This window comes from Eptatretus burgeri, chromosome 6 (genome assembly GCF_056783735.1).
Source record: "Eptatretus burgeri isolate ZD-2024b chromosome 6, Ebu_testis_v1, whole genome shotgun sequence".
NCBI classification, from domain to species: Eukaryota; Metazoa; Chordata; class Myxini; order Myxiniformes; family Myxinidae; genus Eptatretus; species Eptatretus burgeri.
The window spans coordinates 69,537,665-69,553,395 of NC_140966.1; the positions used below are offsets into that span (position 1 = coordinate 69,537,665).

The following is a 15,731-nucleotide window of genomic DNA, read 5'->3' on the forward strand; positions in this document are numbered from 1 at the left end:
GGAATGAATGAAGAGTAAAAGAGGAAGGGGTGAAGAAGCAATAACCTGCAAGTGATTACCCCAATAAGGTAGGTAAGGTAGGATGAATGCAGGTAAAAAAAAAAAATCACAGGTAGGGGTGGGGAATGACAAGAGATAATGGTGCATCGCTTGCTTGAAGCCACGCAGAGAAGGGTTGGATTGATGTGCCTCTAAAAAACAGTTCACATAGGTGAAAAAAAGAGGAAGAAAAGAGTGAAGGTGGGCGGACGAGCCTGGATTTTGGGAATTTAACTGGGAAGGTGTCACTGGAAGTTTATGTGCATCCTCGAGGAGCTGAGGAGGGTTGAAGGGCATATATAGCAGAGGGAGCGAGACCAGAGGATAGGTAGAATAAACAGATGCCACCCAACTATCTGTGATGTGAGAGCAACAGGTAGTTTGCTCTTATCTCATCATGAGAGATAGAGATCCACAGAATCCAGGTGAGACCGATTTCGTGTTTGTGTTTGTGTGTCAATGGTTGTTATCTCCATATGCGGGTTTCAGAAGGTGAAACAGGGCCCTCCAGGTCTCAAAGTGTGTGTGTGTGTGTGTGTGTGTGTGTGTGTGTGTGTGTGTGTGTGTGTGTGTGTGTGTGTGTGTGTGTGTGTGTGTGTGTGTGTGTGTGTGTGTGTGTGTGTGTGTGTGTGTGTGTGTGTGTTTATGTGTGTGTATAATAAGAATAATATGTCATGTATAATATCTAAAGTCACATATCAATGTGTTAGTATATAATGTGTTTAACAGAGCGGGAAGGGGGGTATCGCATATGATGTGTGTATGATCACATATCTGTATCCATCCATTCATCCATTGGGACCATACTCTGTGCAGGGCGTTGGTACTGCCGAAGCAGTCTCCTTGGCTACTGGACACAATCCTAGATGGATCACCACTCCGACACAGTATACCAGCAAGCTGGCACTCATTTTTCCGACCTCGGAAGGATGACAGGCAGAGTCAGCCCCACCTGGTAATAATTGAACAGCCGAATGGGATTTGAACTCAGGATCCTAGGATCCTCAGCCCACCACCCAAACCATTAAGCCAACACCAGGCATATATCTGTATGTATGTATGTAAGTAAATAATATGCATAAAGAGCAAATACCACACCCGTCACTTCACTGACAGGAATTCTAAGGTGGTGGGGTAGAAAAAGAAGGGGGAGAGAAAGAGAGAGGTGGGGAAGAGAGATTGGGGAGAGTGAGGATGTGGAGTAGAAAAGAGAGAGGAAGGGGAAGCAAGGGAGTGAGGAGGGGTGTGGGAAGGGAAGGCAGCGAGAGGTGAGAGGAAGGGAAGGCAGACGTGTGGTGGAGCATCAATTGTGATTCATACTGTCTCATCAAAATGATTCTGCATAGAATAACAGTGAAGATGGAAACAAAATAATGTCTGAAATCTATTTTCTACCAGTCGAACTATAAATACTGCCCAGAGACAAACACCGTCTGGACATGTCAGGTGATAAACACAGTCCAAAAACAAACACCGACTGGACATTTCTGGAGAGAAACACTGTCAGGAAACAAACACCGCCAAGACACGTCTGGAGACAAAACCGGTTGGGCACGTCCAGGGACAAAAACCGCCTGGCCACATCCGGAGACAAACTCGTGTCCAGACATAAACATTGCCGGACACATCCAGAGACAAACTCCCATCTGGACATAAGTAGCACCTGGACAAGTTTGAAGATAAATACCACCTGGACACATCCGGAGACAAACACTGGAAGCATCCAGAGTATAGAATATGTGCATAATCAATTGCAGATTGTGGATATAATATGTATAATAAATACTAATTTGTATTGTTGCGGACCGGGTATCGGCTACGAGTACGACCGCTAGATGAAGCTGCAGAGTCGACTCCACTGAACACCCGGAATCTAGATCGTACCTTTCAGAAAACTCCGACAAGTACGGGTCCCTTACCGGACCATGAATCATCAATAATTCCACCACGTGGTACAGGGTTATTTGCCAATCTTCAAAATACCTCAAGCTCAACGTGGCGAGCTTACCAAGTATTCACACCCTTGACGGCCCTCGTACGAGTTGAGCCGTTAGCGTGCCCGACCCGTGCGCAACCCGAGCGGATGGTTGCCGAAGTTCCGTCGGTCCAATCGTGCATTTACAGCGGCAACAGCCTTTGTAATTAACCAACACACGTCACGCTAAGCCAATGGAAGAAACACAGCAACGAATTGATACATTTAACAAATGTATTTATTTATAATGGGGCAGGGGAGCACGCAAGAAGGCAGAGTTAACCGAATACTGAAGGAATAGCAATTTATGTACAAGCACTTATGCAGTTTTACTTAATAGACTGCCACACACACACACACACACACACACACACACACACACACACACACACACACACACACACACACACACACACACACACACACACACACACACACACACACACACATACACACACACACCCCCAAGAACTGGTGGCCACAGCTTTTATTGAGGCCTCCAGCTCAGAGGGAAAGGCGAGCTGAAGACCAGAGCCTGCCTCGGACCTGTCCGCCTCGTGCGGGTACGTTGAGCTGACGGGGTGGCGGAACTCGAACCTTTCGCTTGTGAGGCGAACATGACAACCACTCGTATCAGGCGAACTCGATCTCCACTCATGTCAGCCGAATGTGATCACCACTCACGCGAGGCGAACGTGATCACCACTCGTGTCCCCAGTTTCTCTCTCCTTGTTCACCGACAGAGACACGGTGCGCAACCGACTTGCGGTTCTTGTCGAAGAAGGATCTCTCAAGCTCTTTTTCTGGTCCGATCGCACCGCAAACTTAATCACCCTGTCACGGGGGAGGGGGGGAGGGGGACTGCCTTTGTCCCCTCCTCTCACACTGCCTTCGTCCCCTCCTCTCACACTGCCTTCGTCCCCTCCTCTCTCCTCCTTGAACTCCGCCCACCATGGTGTCGGCCAGAGCGAGATGAAGATTAGGGTGATGCTGGCGTTGTTTGTGTTGTGGTTGTTATAAAAATAAAAGAAAACCCTGACTATCAAAGTAACTCACAGCGCATGTACATTTATTCACCCATTTAACGAGGGACGGGGACCCTAACTAAAAAACACATACTTACCGATATAACTGTTCTATAGGACCTGTATGTTGTGTGCTCATGGCTTCCAGATTAGCAACAGTATGTCATCTATAATATGTGTATAATCACATATCAGTGTGTGTGTGTGTGTGTGTGTGTGTGTGTGTGTGTGTGTGTGTGTGTGTGTGTGTGTGTGTGTGTGTGTGTGTGTGTGTGTGTGTGTGTGTGTGTGTGTGTGTGTGTGTGTGTGTGTGTGTGTGTGTGTGTGTGTGTGTGTGTGTGTGTGTGTGATGCAGTTGGTCTTGTCCAGTGTTGTTCATTCAGATGTGTGGTCAGTTGTTTGTTCATTAATTACTATTCACATTTTTTTGCAGTAACATTTTTACCAATCGCAGTATTTATTTTTATTGAAGTTGTTCGACCTGTGTATCAGAAACAATTAATGAATTGGAGCAGAACCTTGCAGACAAAAAAAAAAAAAACGTCCAACATATCAGACTAATGACATAGATTGATAAGCAGAGTCAAATAGCAATACCCCAAATCATTAAGAATAAGAAATACCATTAAGCAAAACCAATTTTTAAAATCCCAATAAAAAATGAGGTCATGTTTAACAAGTTCATTGAAGTTCTATGAGGCAGTTTCTAACTGGGTGGATGAGGGATGTGCAGTGGATGTAGTTTTTCGAGACTTTCAAAAAGTAATTTGAGAAGGAACCACATAAAAGGTTGTTCGCTAAAGTGAGTGCTTGTGGTGTGGCTGGTAGAGTAGCTAACTGGATTGGAAACTGGCTGAGTGATAGAAAGGAAAGTGTAAATGGGAGGATATCCGGCTGGGAGGATGTAAGTCGAGGTGTTCCCCAGTGATCAGTTCCAGGACCGTTATTATTCATAATTTACATCAATTATTTGGACAATAGGGTTGAGTAGAATTTACAATTTAGCAGACGACACGAGGGTTGGAGGTCGACAGCCGAGAGTGTGGTCATCAGATTCAGTAAAATCTCGATACATTCATGGATATGGAAAAGGATTAGCAGATGCATTTCAATACAAGGATATGTAAGGTGCTTGGATTGGGTAAGAAAAACAAAGTCATGAAAATAGGAATTATATAATGAAAGGTGCAATTTTGGAGTGTGTGACACAGAAGGATGGGGGTGGTAATAGATGTGGTGGAAGGAGGGGGAGGATGGTTAAACAGGCAGCACAGTGCCAGGAAGCCATCGTTAAATCTAACAGGTATTTACATTGTATTCATGGAGAGGTAAATTATAAATCTGAAGAGGTAGTGTAAACAGCATATAGGAATTTAGATAGGTTTCATCTGGATTATTAAGTACAGTTTTGGTCACCACATCTGAGGAAGGACATAGCTGCCATAGAGGGGAGGAGAAGCATAGAGCAACTAGATTGATCCCAGTCTAACTCGTCTAAAGCTATGAGGAGTGGCTGAAAGAGACAGCATTTTTTTACATGAGAAAGGAGACAACTGTGAGTGGATCTGATCGAGATGTTTAAGATAATGAAGGGGATAGATTAAATAAGTGCAGTATAATTTTTCAGCAGAATGGACAGGGAAAGGGTTCAAAGTTTATGAGTAAACGAGAAAGCATCTTAAAATACAAAGCTTCTCCACATCCGCAATTGGTACTCAAACTAAACTTGATGAAAACAACAGGTAAAAAAAAAAAAAATGTAAAATTTATGAATTAGTGTTCTCCATATTCTCATAATGGTTTGTTTAACATTTGATGAGAAAAGCTCAAATGTAAATAAAGAAACACCACAAGTTGTGCAATGAATGGGCCAATAAGGTATATTTGTACTTATTGTGATTTCGTCCTTTAACATTTTGACCCAATTATTAATTATGCTTCTCCATCTATAATAATAAATGTCAGTGTGTGTCAGTTAGTTCGTCTGTCAGTCGGTCCATCTCCTCCATAACTCCAAAACTATGAAATCTCGCAGCTCCAAACTTTGCATGCATACTGAAGGAACCACACAGTGGTGCCTGAATGAAAACTGGGTGTTTGGGTTAATTTAAACGCCCCTTTTGATGATAATATAATTTAGGAGGTGCTCATCATGAAAAGCCAAAATAAGCCTAACCAAGATGGTGGCGCACCATCTTGATAAGCCCTCTGTCAGATCGTAAGAGTCTGAAGGTGCCATTTTTTTTGTCCAGGTCAGCAATGCCTTGGCTTGAAAGAGGCCACAATGATTTCTTTAAGATAAAGTTTTTTTTTCACTTTCCTCACATATCATCGAATACCTGATCATCATACTTACAAATCACTGGATACATTGCATTGCTTATAAATGCCCAGAGATGCCAGCGTTGGTGGCTTTATTTAATTTTTGTGCATACCATAACCTCTACAATCTCTTAATTTCAGCCGAATTTCAAAATCAAAACTTCTTTATTCACTTAAGCAGTAGTTCCGACTGCTAAAAAAAAAAGTGTTACTTTGTCCAATTCGGACATCGCTTGGGCGATTCTGGGTGCATGGGTCAATATGACCGATTGGCAATCGGTAATTGCTTGCCAAGCCAGACATTCTGTTGGAGTGTTTGTGTGAGTGCATTAGCCACTTGGTGAGTGCTCAGCAAGCTGCTTGGTTGTTTGTTTCAAAGCCACCAGAAGTAAGACCCAAGGTTCCGCTGATGGAAATACCAATCTTTGCATAATTGCTCCCCATAAAAATAGAATAAAAATTAACTTTCACCCTTTAAAAGTCATGTGAATAAATTATTGAAAGATCAGCTGTTTTTTTCGTATCCTGTTCTCACCGATTGCAAGGAAAGTGACCTGCTTTGAAATGCTTTAAAAGGAGTGACATGAGAAACGGGATTGAACGAAATTCACGTCATTATAAGTGAAGAAGAAGAAGAAGAAGAGGAAGGACGAAGAGATTTTCTGCCCAGTTATATATAGAACATGGCGGTTAAAAATAAAACGTTGCTGTTTTGGCGCATTTTATTACTCCGGTAATGCCCTGGTAGGCTGCCTACCCTCCCCTCACGCTGCCTTCATTCCCATTACACTACCTTCCTCCACCTCCCCTCATGCTTCCTTCACTTGCTCTTACGCTGCCTTCCCCTCCTCTCACACTGCCTTCGTCCCCTCCTCCAAAACTGCCTTCGTCCCCTCCTCTCGCACTGCCTTCGTCCCCTCCTCTCGCACTGCCTTCGTCCCCTCCTCTCGCACTGCCTTCGTTCCCTCCTCTCGCACTGCCTTCGTCCCCTCCTCTCGCACTGCCTTCTTCCCATCCTCTCGCACTGCCTTCGTCCCCTCCTCTCGCACTGCCTTCGTCCCCTCCTTTCACACTGCCTTCATCCCCTCCTCTCTCACTGCCTTCTTCCCTGCTCTCACACTGCCTTCTTCCCTGCTCTCAAGGAGTGTCAAAGAATGTGCGTTTTGGACAAATGAAAGCTTTTTTATTTTATAGCAGTAGGAACTGCGAATCGGATCATTTCCGCAATTCGTCTCAGATTAAGAGATTCTCGAGCTTATCATATGTGTGGAACTTAAATAAACGCACGAACATTGGTGCGGTTTATTTATTTTTTGACGATTGAAAGAAAACGCCTTTCCTTCCCTTCCTTCCCTGTCCCTCACACTTACCTCCTCCCAAAGCCCCTCCACCCCCACAGACATGTCTGGGTGGCTGGGTGGTGTCCAGTATGACCAGTATGGTGGCGTTGTTTAGTATGACCCTTTTGAATGTGCTCTTTTAACTTACCCAATTTCGTTCAAACCTGTACTCCTGCTATGCCTGGTGTTGGCTTAATGGTTGGAGTCGTGGGCTTTGGATCCCAGGGTCCTGAGTTCAAATCCAGCTCATCCGTGGAATTAATACCAGGTGGGGTTAAGTTGGCCTGTCATCCTAGCGAGGTTGGCAAAATGAGTGCCAGCATGCTGGTATACTGTGTCGGAGTGGTGACCCATCCAGGATTGTGCCCATTAGTCAAGGAGACTGCTTAGGCAGCACCAACGCTCTGCACAGAGTATGGTCCCAATCTCCTCCTCCTCCTCCTCCTCCTCCTGTGTTCCTGCTGGCATAAGGGGACCATCCCACCACCTCCACCCCCCCATACCCTCCCCATCTTAAAGCAATGGCTTGTATTCTCAAAATAAAGCATTGTTGAAAGCTCTAAGTTGTTGAAAACAAGTTGAAAACAACATTGTTGTAAAAAGCTCTAAAATGGTAAAATATAGTTGGGGGCTGGACAGATACTGACACACTCACACTATGGAGGTGGGTACTTTGAGACCTTGTCGGTCTCCGTTCAACTTCCTGAAACCCACCCAACGTGTGGAGAGAGCACCCAACAGCAACTTGCGCACACACACAGTCATACACACACGTGGATACTTTGAGAGCTTGGAGGGCTCCATTCCACCTTCTGAAACCGGCAGATGGAGATAAAAACCAACGAACACACACACACACACACACACACACACACACACACACACACACACACACACACACACACACACACACACACACTTGCAAACCCCATCTCCCACGACGTGGTGAACAGGCAAATAAGAAGCAGGAGTCTTTCATTCAAAGAGTGGTGAATACATTGAATTGTCTCACTGCAAGGGGACTGACCATGGAGTCAGTGGGTAGTTTTAAAAGTTAGTTGGGTTGGTATCTGGAAGTAGTGAAGATGTAAGAATACTAAGATGTTGATGCAATTGCTCAAGCTTAATGGGCCTAATGGTTTCCTGTTCCTCCAGCATTGAAATTCGTTGTAAGTCCTCAAAACCAGTCGATAGAATCAACTGCAAAATGAGCAATCAAACAAAATCCGCAAAAAAGAAATCTACAAAACAGCTTGAATACATTGAATCCATCCATTCATCGGGACCATACTCTGTGCAGAGCGTTGGTGCTCCCGAAATAGTCTCCTTGGCTATTGGACACAATCCTGGACGGGTCACCACTCCGACGCAGTATACCAACAAGCTGGCAATCATTCTTCTGACCTTAGAAGGATGACAGGCCGAGTTAACCCCACCTGGTATTAATTCAACAGCCAAGTGGGATTTGAACTCAGGATCATAGGATCCAAAACCCATACAAATGATTAAGCTAACACCAAGCATACACATTGAATCCCCAGGCAAAAATAGCATTCGTTTCCTGCAGTAATTCTCTGAAGACGACTGTAGTAGGACCTGTTATCAACTATAGTATATGAGAGTACTACTCTCATACACTATAGTTGTAACTGTAGCATTTTTTTCCTGCTCCAAAAGTGAATTGGCACAAATTCAATATACAGTGGAGTCTCAGTATTATGAACAAATATATTCCATTGAAGAAAGCTCATTATAACGAAAATTAGTTTTCAGCAGAACTGTAAAAAGGGGCACACATGATCAATCGATGCATCCACTCCACTCCACCTCAACCCACCCCGCACCCCCCACTTTCCTCCGGGGCTTGCGATGCTTCAAACATGAACACACGACTGCATTTATAATAAGATCCGAAATCAAAGAGATATATATATATATATATATATATATATATATATATATATATATATATATATATATATATATATATATATATATATATATATATATCTACAAAGATACAATCAAATTTCAAATAGGCCAACCCCACACGAATATCAACCTGCTGGGAAGACAGAGGGGACATCATATGCAAATCCCTTGCCAACTGTATTTTATCTCATCAGGCTTGAGATAGAAACATACATTTTCGTTTGATATCATGAAATGTCCAATAACATCGACCCTAATCCTGATATCAAGGGGCACGGCATGTCCACCTCAATGTGCTATCACGACATGAAATGTACAGCACAACAAACATGAGCACACCACCATATTGACCACTGTTGTTATTATTCGTGAATGAACTGTATTTTGGACCTGGATTCAAATATAAAATTGGACCGCTGGTTGCATGTGTCGTGATTCATGAATCAGGCATGGCAGTGTGACAATTATAAAAGGGTACCGGTGACGTTTGCCTAATATTTGCGAAAGACATCACGAGATGTTTAAGATCCACCAGCAGTGACCAATACAGACGGGTCTCCAGGTTAATGTCCCAAACAACAGGTGGCATAGCCGCTGATATCACGACCAGGGTGACAGTTTCGATCCGTGTCTGGAATCAGAGCCATACTCGATAGTTGACCGGCGTGTCGGCTATCTCCGAGTTATCCTGCTAAACGTATTGAGTAATTATCTGCAGACAAGTGTGGTAGGACCTGTTACCTACTGTAGTATATGAGAGTACTACTCTCATATACTATAGTTCTAACGAGAATTTTTACCTGGGCTGTACACCTTTATAAACTGCGCATGAAGGCACCATATAATGAAATCACAAACTACAGATCCTCATTTGCCTAGATCAACACACATCATGCAGTATCAACACAAGTAAGAGCATCTCATGCACAAAATCATTGGCATCCAACTGACTGTAATTTCTCACGTTACAGCTAGATGTGAAAGCACATCACTGCACAATTTGCACGACGTGCCACCAACACATCGTCTAACAGCATGAAACGGTGCAAGTGTGGTGAAGTGTCCTCATGGCACGAATCTACAGTACGTACAAACAATTATGGTAAACACAAGGTCACCAAGTTGGCACACTACTCCTCACTCAGCCTGGCCTTGAATTACCAGGATTGTGCCCAATAGCCAAGGCGCCTGCTTCGGCAGCACCAATGCACTGCACAGAGTCTGGTCCCAACGGATGGACAGATGGAAACTACATATTGAAGTTGGCCTCTAAAGACAGTTGCTGATTGGACCCTCCATCATGCAAAGTCTTTCCTTGGCACATCTGAACTTTTATTAACCTGCAAGGTCTTCATCTGCAGCTTGTTTTGAATACCCCTCTGAGGTGGTACTGTTGCTCAAACCTTGCTCAGCTTCAGATTGTAGAAATGAAAGCCTTTAAGAATCTAGAACTCCAAAAAAATCTAGAATGACTGTTCATCTCCACTCATTCATTCCTAACCAACTTCCACAGTCTCTCCAATCTCATTCCTTCCTCCAGAACTTCAAGACAGGTGTCCACCAACATCTCAAGTCATCTCCCATCTAAAACCATCACCTATGCTACCCCCATTACACCCCCACCCCACATCACAAGGCCATCCCTTTCCAAGTTTCCAGTGTTTTTCTTCCTGAAAGTTTACGGCTGAATTCCTTGTGTCTTCCCCTAGCCGTCATTCTTCTCCACATCCCTTATTTCTCCAAGTTTCCATCTATTCTATTCTGTCTCTTGGCAACCCTGTTGTTGGTGTGCCCCCTCCTCTCCTTCTATTGTTCCTTTTGTTCTGTTACGTCCTGATCCATCCTCTGTTATAGTTCCTCCACGAGCCTCGACTTTGTACAGAAAAAAATATTTTGGGATTTTTTTTTCTTCTGCTACCACTCTATACCTGGCCGTCACAGAAATATTTGTAACAAAAGCGTTAGCTCGTTTATGGAAGATTTTCCCTTGGGATTATACAAGGTAATAAATAATTTTATGATTGCGACGTCTAACAGACGTCATTGTCGAGGCCTTTTGACAAAAACTTTTTCCCATTTGCTGGCCTCTTGCTATAAACAAATTGAATTTCATACATCTCTTCATTGGAAATGTGTAACGGGTAATGGTGACCTTGTGAAGGTTACAACAAATCAACTTCATTTGCATTCGGCTGGTTGTTTATGTTGGCGCCATCTATCTTTTCTGCCCCCTTATCTTATTGGGAGCATACTTGCTCCCAATAAAAAAATAGTGAAAGAGAGATTAAGGTGGATGATAGGAGAAAGAAAACTGGCTCTGAAAGTTAGATAGGAGTTGGGGAGGGTCTTAGGAAAGACGTATGTATGGTGCATACTGAAGCGGAGTGGGAGTTGATTAGGTGGGAGTCATATTTCAGGGATCATGAACCATGCTCCACACAGAGTGTCAATGCTGCTGAAGCAGTTACTATGGCTGGGGTTACAATCCTGGATTAATTTCCAATTCCACACAGGAAGTCAGAACCTGAATATGGAATTTGTTCATAATGCAGGCAACAACTCGCCGACTCTTCAAGATGGACACCATGAGATGTTTAACGTCCACCAACTAATGCCAGTAGATGGGCCACCCAGTTTAACATCTATCCGAGGGACGGCACACACATTGATGAATCACCATGCCTGTGGAACACCTGGGTGACAGTTCATAGCTGGGCCAGGGTTCAAACCCAGGTTAGATAGCTTAGAGACAAGTGTGCACACCTCTATGCCACCCTACCAGGTCTGTCATATTTGCATTTGCAATAAATAATCACGTCTGCTTGTAGAAACGAATATCTTTACAAAATCATGATATTTCTACGATTGATCACAATAGTGTGAGTATTGTTTTTATTCAATGGGTTTGACTTCTGAATTTTAACCTGGTGACTGCAGTTTCAAATCATGAACCTACTGGAGAGGAAATGGCAAACAACCCAGCATATTCCATTACAAGTGGCTACTTCTTTCGTTCGTAATCCCCTAATATGAAGGATATCTTGGTTTAGCTCACATTTCATCAAAAAAAAAGTAGATCACACTATATATATCCTGAATTTAAAACTCAATATTTATGCATTGGAACATACCCTGAACATGAAGCCATGAACCATCAACAATCCCCAAAACAAGAATGAACAGGTTCAAAAAATGAAAACCAATAAAAATCAACAGTTAAACGGCTTCATGAAACAGTAAAAGCAATCAAATAAGCAGTTGTTTGTGTACGATGTTCACAGACTGTTTGTAATGCACTTTGAGAATAACCTCGGTCGGCCGCACGTATCGTGGCGAATGTGTGGCCTCCGACCCAGCGCCGCTCTGTCCAGAGAGCCACCGCCTTAGTTAAGCGTTCCTTAATTATTGTTTTATTTTTCAGAGCAATTTAGCTAATGAGCCTTACTCCAATGCATCATAAGGGGTCGTTAAATGCCCTGGCAGAGCTTGGTGTGATGGCCATTGATGGCTCATTACTCTGGATTGTGTGACGTTTGACTCCTCCTGCACGATGAAAGGCCATGGCAAAAATCCACTGCTGTTGCCACCAATGCATGGGGCCTGCCAAGGCGGCGATCATCTGTTTATTTTTTTTTTTTTCTTCATGATGTCTTCACCAGTTTGACAAGAACCCCATCGACCTTTCGCTTAACGACTTGGTGCACGGCCATAGAGAGATGCTGGATTCACGTTTGTCATGGCTCTGGAGCTTGCAAAGGATGCACATCTGGGACTCGAGAGTAAGCACCCAACGAAGTATTCTTGACAGGTCTCAAAGAAGGTACCGTGAATCACACCAACACTGGGAAGGTGATTACATGTGGGTGAACAGCAGTGTATGGTGTTTAACCTGGAGGACAAGTGGGGCTTGTTTTAACCTCTATAATTTTTTGGCCACAATATTTGTCATCGATTATTTCACTCATTAACATATTTCTTTTCTTTTGGGGGAGAGGAGGGTGTGAGGGAGAGGGGGGTCTGGCTGTAATTCAATTCTAATCTCCTTTTCCTGGTTCCATCTCAGCTTCTGCTTCTCTAAGTTTTGGTTCCATAAGCCTTTCCTTGTTGGTTTTTCACAGACTTGGATTTGTCTCCTGCTTTTGTTTGCACCTGTCTTGCTTTGATGGCTTGAGGTAGAAAAGACTGTTGGCAGTTCCTGCTTGGACTTCCCTCTGTAAATATATTGACCACTGTCCCACGGCCATTTTCAGGTTGTGGTGGCCTATGGATGATGAAGAAACATAGGGGCAATGCCCCTGGGCAGTTGTCTGGTAGCGGCTGGATAAGGTAACGAGGGAACCACTGATAGGCATGGATGACCCACAAAATATATAATGAAGAAGAAAGTAAATACCAATGGATTTTTTTTTAATGCAGTGAACAAACTTTGGTACATCATGGATGATAAAGGTTGTGGTCAAGTTTCATCGGAATTGTGATTGTAGTTTCGGAGAAGAAAGCAAATACATATTTTGGGGGACAAACCCCCCTTACACCCCCTTAGACCCCGATTTTTCTAATGTCGTGAACAAATGTTGGTACATCACTGGTGATGAAGGTTGTCATCAAGTTTCATCGGAATTGTGTGTGTCGTTTCTGAGAGGAAAGCAAATGCGTATTTTGGGGGGCAACCCCCCCATGCTCTGTAGACCCCCTTCAGACCCCGATTTTTTTATTGCCGTGAACAAACTTTGGTACATCACAGGTGATGAAGGTTGTGGTCAAGTTTCATTAGAATTGCATGTGTAGTTTCTGAGAAGAAAGCAAATACCTATTTTGGGGGGCAACCCCCATAGACCCCCTTCGGGCCCGATTTTTTTTATTTTTTTTATTTTTTTTTTTAATGCCATGAACAAGCTTTGGTACATACACAGTAATGAACGTTGTGGTAAAAGTTTCATTGAAATCGTTTGTGTAGTTTCAGAGAAAAAGTTGCAAGTACAGTATATGTGGACGGACAGACGGACTGACGACACGACATCCTTTAAGCTCCCGGAACTGTGTTCCGGGTGAGCTAAAAATGTATTTGAAATCGTCATAGATAAAATGTGTTTGTGTCTGTTTTATGTGTGTGTGTGTTTGTCTGTGATTGTGGACCCACTGTTTGGAGAGGTTCTGACCTGAAACCCTCCATGAAGAACAAAGCTCAGCTTATGATCCAGGCAGTCAGAAAAAAGGTCGCTCACAAGCTCCTAATGATCTTACTTTAGATGTACAAATATTTTTAGATTTGCTATTAAAATAAAGATGAGTAATGTCGGACCCCAACATTTGTGGTTCTGCTATCCGCGGACTCTGCATATTCACGGTTCAAAAATGTGACCTGCTTCTACATTTACAGCCCTGTGCTTCACATATTCGTGTTTTTTTTTTGTGTATTCACAATTTTTCTGACCTGCTTCTACATTTGCGGCTTTATTCCTTATGTATTTGCAGTTTTTCGTGGGTGTATTAATGGGTTTTCTGACCTGCTTCTACATTTGCGGCCTTATTACCTTCGCATTCTGCGAAAGGTTATGTTTTGGTCGCTGTGTATTTATTTATTTGTGAATATGTGTGTTTGTTTGTTATTCGCATAACTCAGAAAGTATTAAACCGAATTGCATGAAATTTGGTGGGATGATTCGTGAGTATCCAACGACGATTTGATTACATTTTGGGAGCGATCGGGTCAAAGGTCAAGGTCAAGGTCATGAAAAGGTCAAAAACACTTTTGAGCATAACTTCCTTCATAATACAGCTATCGACATGCATCCACCGCCATATTGTTCCATGACGAGATACCTTTTGGATATGTAGTGTCAGATTTGACGTAATGTCATCGGAAGTGTGTCTAAATGACGTCACAAGATGACGTAAATTTTCAATTTTCGATCTCATCAGTTTTGATCATACCGTTTTGTAGGACTTACCTTAAGGATGTCACACACCAAATTTGACTTCGATCGAACTGACCGTTATGACGTCATTGACGTTTGAACATGATGTTTTTCAATTGTGGCTAAAATGTCCTGATATTGTACATTCAAATATCTATATAATTTATAAAGCAAAGTCTCACAAATCCAGGCATTAGGATCAGTACCAAAATATCTGTTTATTTATGGACAGGTTTTGCCAATTAACTCTGTAGTCAAGGTCAAGGTCACACTCAAGGTCAAAATATACTTGTAGGCATAGCTTCAGATCTAATAGAGCTATTGACATGAAACCAACGTTAAAACGTTCAGTGAACCACGAGCTTTCAGAATGGTAGTCCCTGATTGGACGTGACGTCCCCAGAAGTGCGTCAAAAGATGACGTCATTTTTCAACTTTTTAATTTTTCAGTGTTTATCATTCCATTTTGTTGGACTGCCTTCAAGGAAGTTAAACACCAAATTTGACGTCAATCGGACTGACGGTTGTGACGTCATGGACGTTTTAAAATGACGTTTTTCAAATGTGCCCGGAAAAAAGTTGCGGCGGCAAAGGTATGTGCTCTACCGAGTGCCCGTTCTAGTTCCTCATGTATTTGCAGTTTTTCGTGGGTGTATTCATGGTTTTTCTGACCTGCTGCTACATTTGCAGCCTTATTAACCTCCGCCATCGAAGATCGGAGGTTACTGTTTTCACCCCTTTCTGTTTGTTTGTTTGTTTGTTTGTGAACAGTATTACGGAAAAACTCCTCGACGGATTTCGACGAAACTTGGTGGGGGGGTTAGGTATGGTCCAAGGATCATGTCATTAGATTTTGGACTCAGTCCAAAATCCAATATGCCCGCTATGGCGGCCATTTTGAAAAAATATTTTAATTTCTTTTTTTTGCATTTCTACATGTTTTAAGTGATTTCCAACCCTGCCCCCCCAAAAAAATTTTTTTTAGGGAAAACAAACATTTTTTGCAACTTTTTTTTTCAACAAAATTTCGATTTTTTTTTTTTTTTTTTTTTTTTTTTTGCATTTCTACATGTTGTAATTGATTTACAACAAAAAAACATGCCAAAATTATAATTGTGGCTGATTTTGGAACTTCAGGTGGATATACCCACATAAAATCAATTTCTGTCTCAAGGAATCT

General features: G+C 42.7%; 1 protein-coding gene across 1 annotated transcript in view; it reads right to left on the reverse strand.

The window, feature by feature from the left end:
- LOC147025005 (BTB/POZ domain-containing protein KCTD12-like) overlaps positions 1–15,731 on the reverse strand; it is a 140,510-nt gene that overhangs the window by 39,418 nt on the left and 85,361 nt on the right. The window lies entirely within an intron of this gene.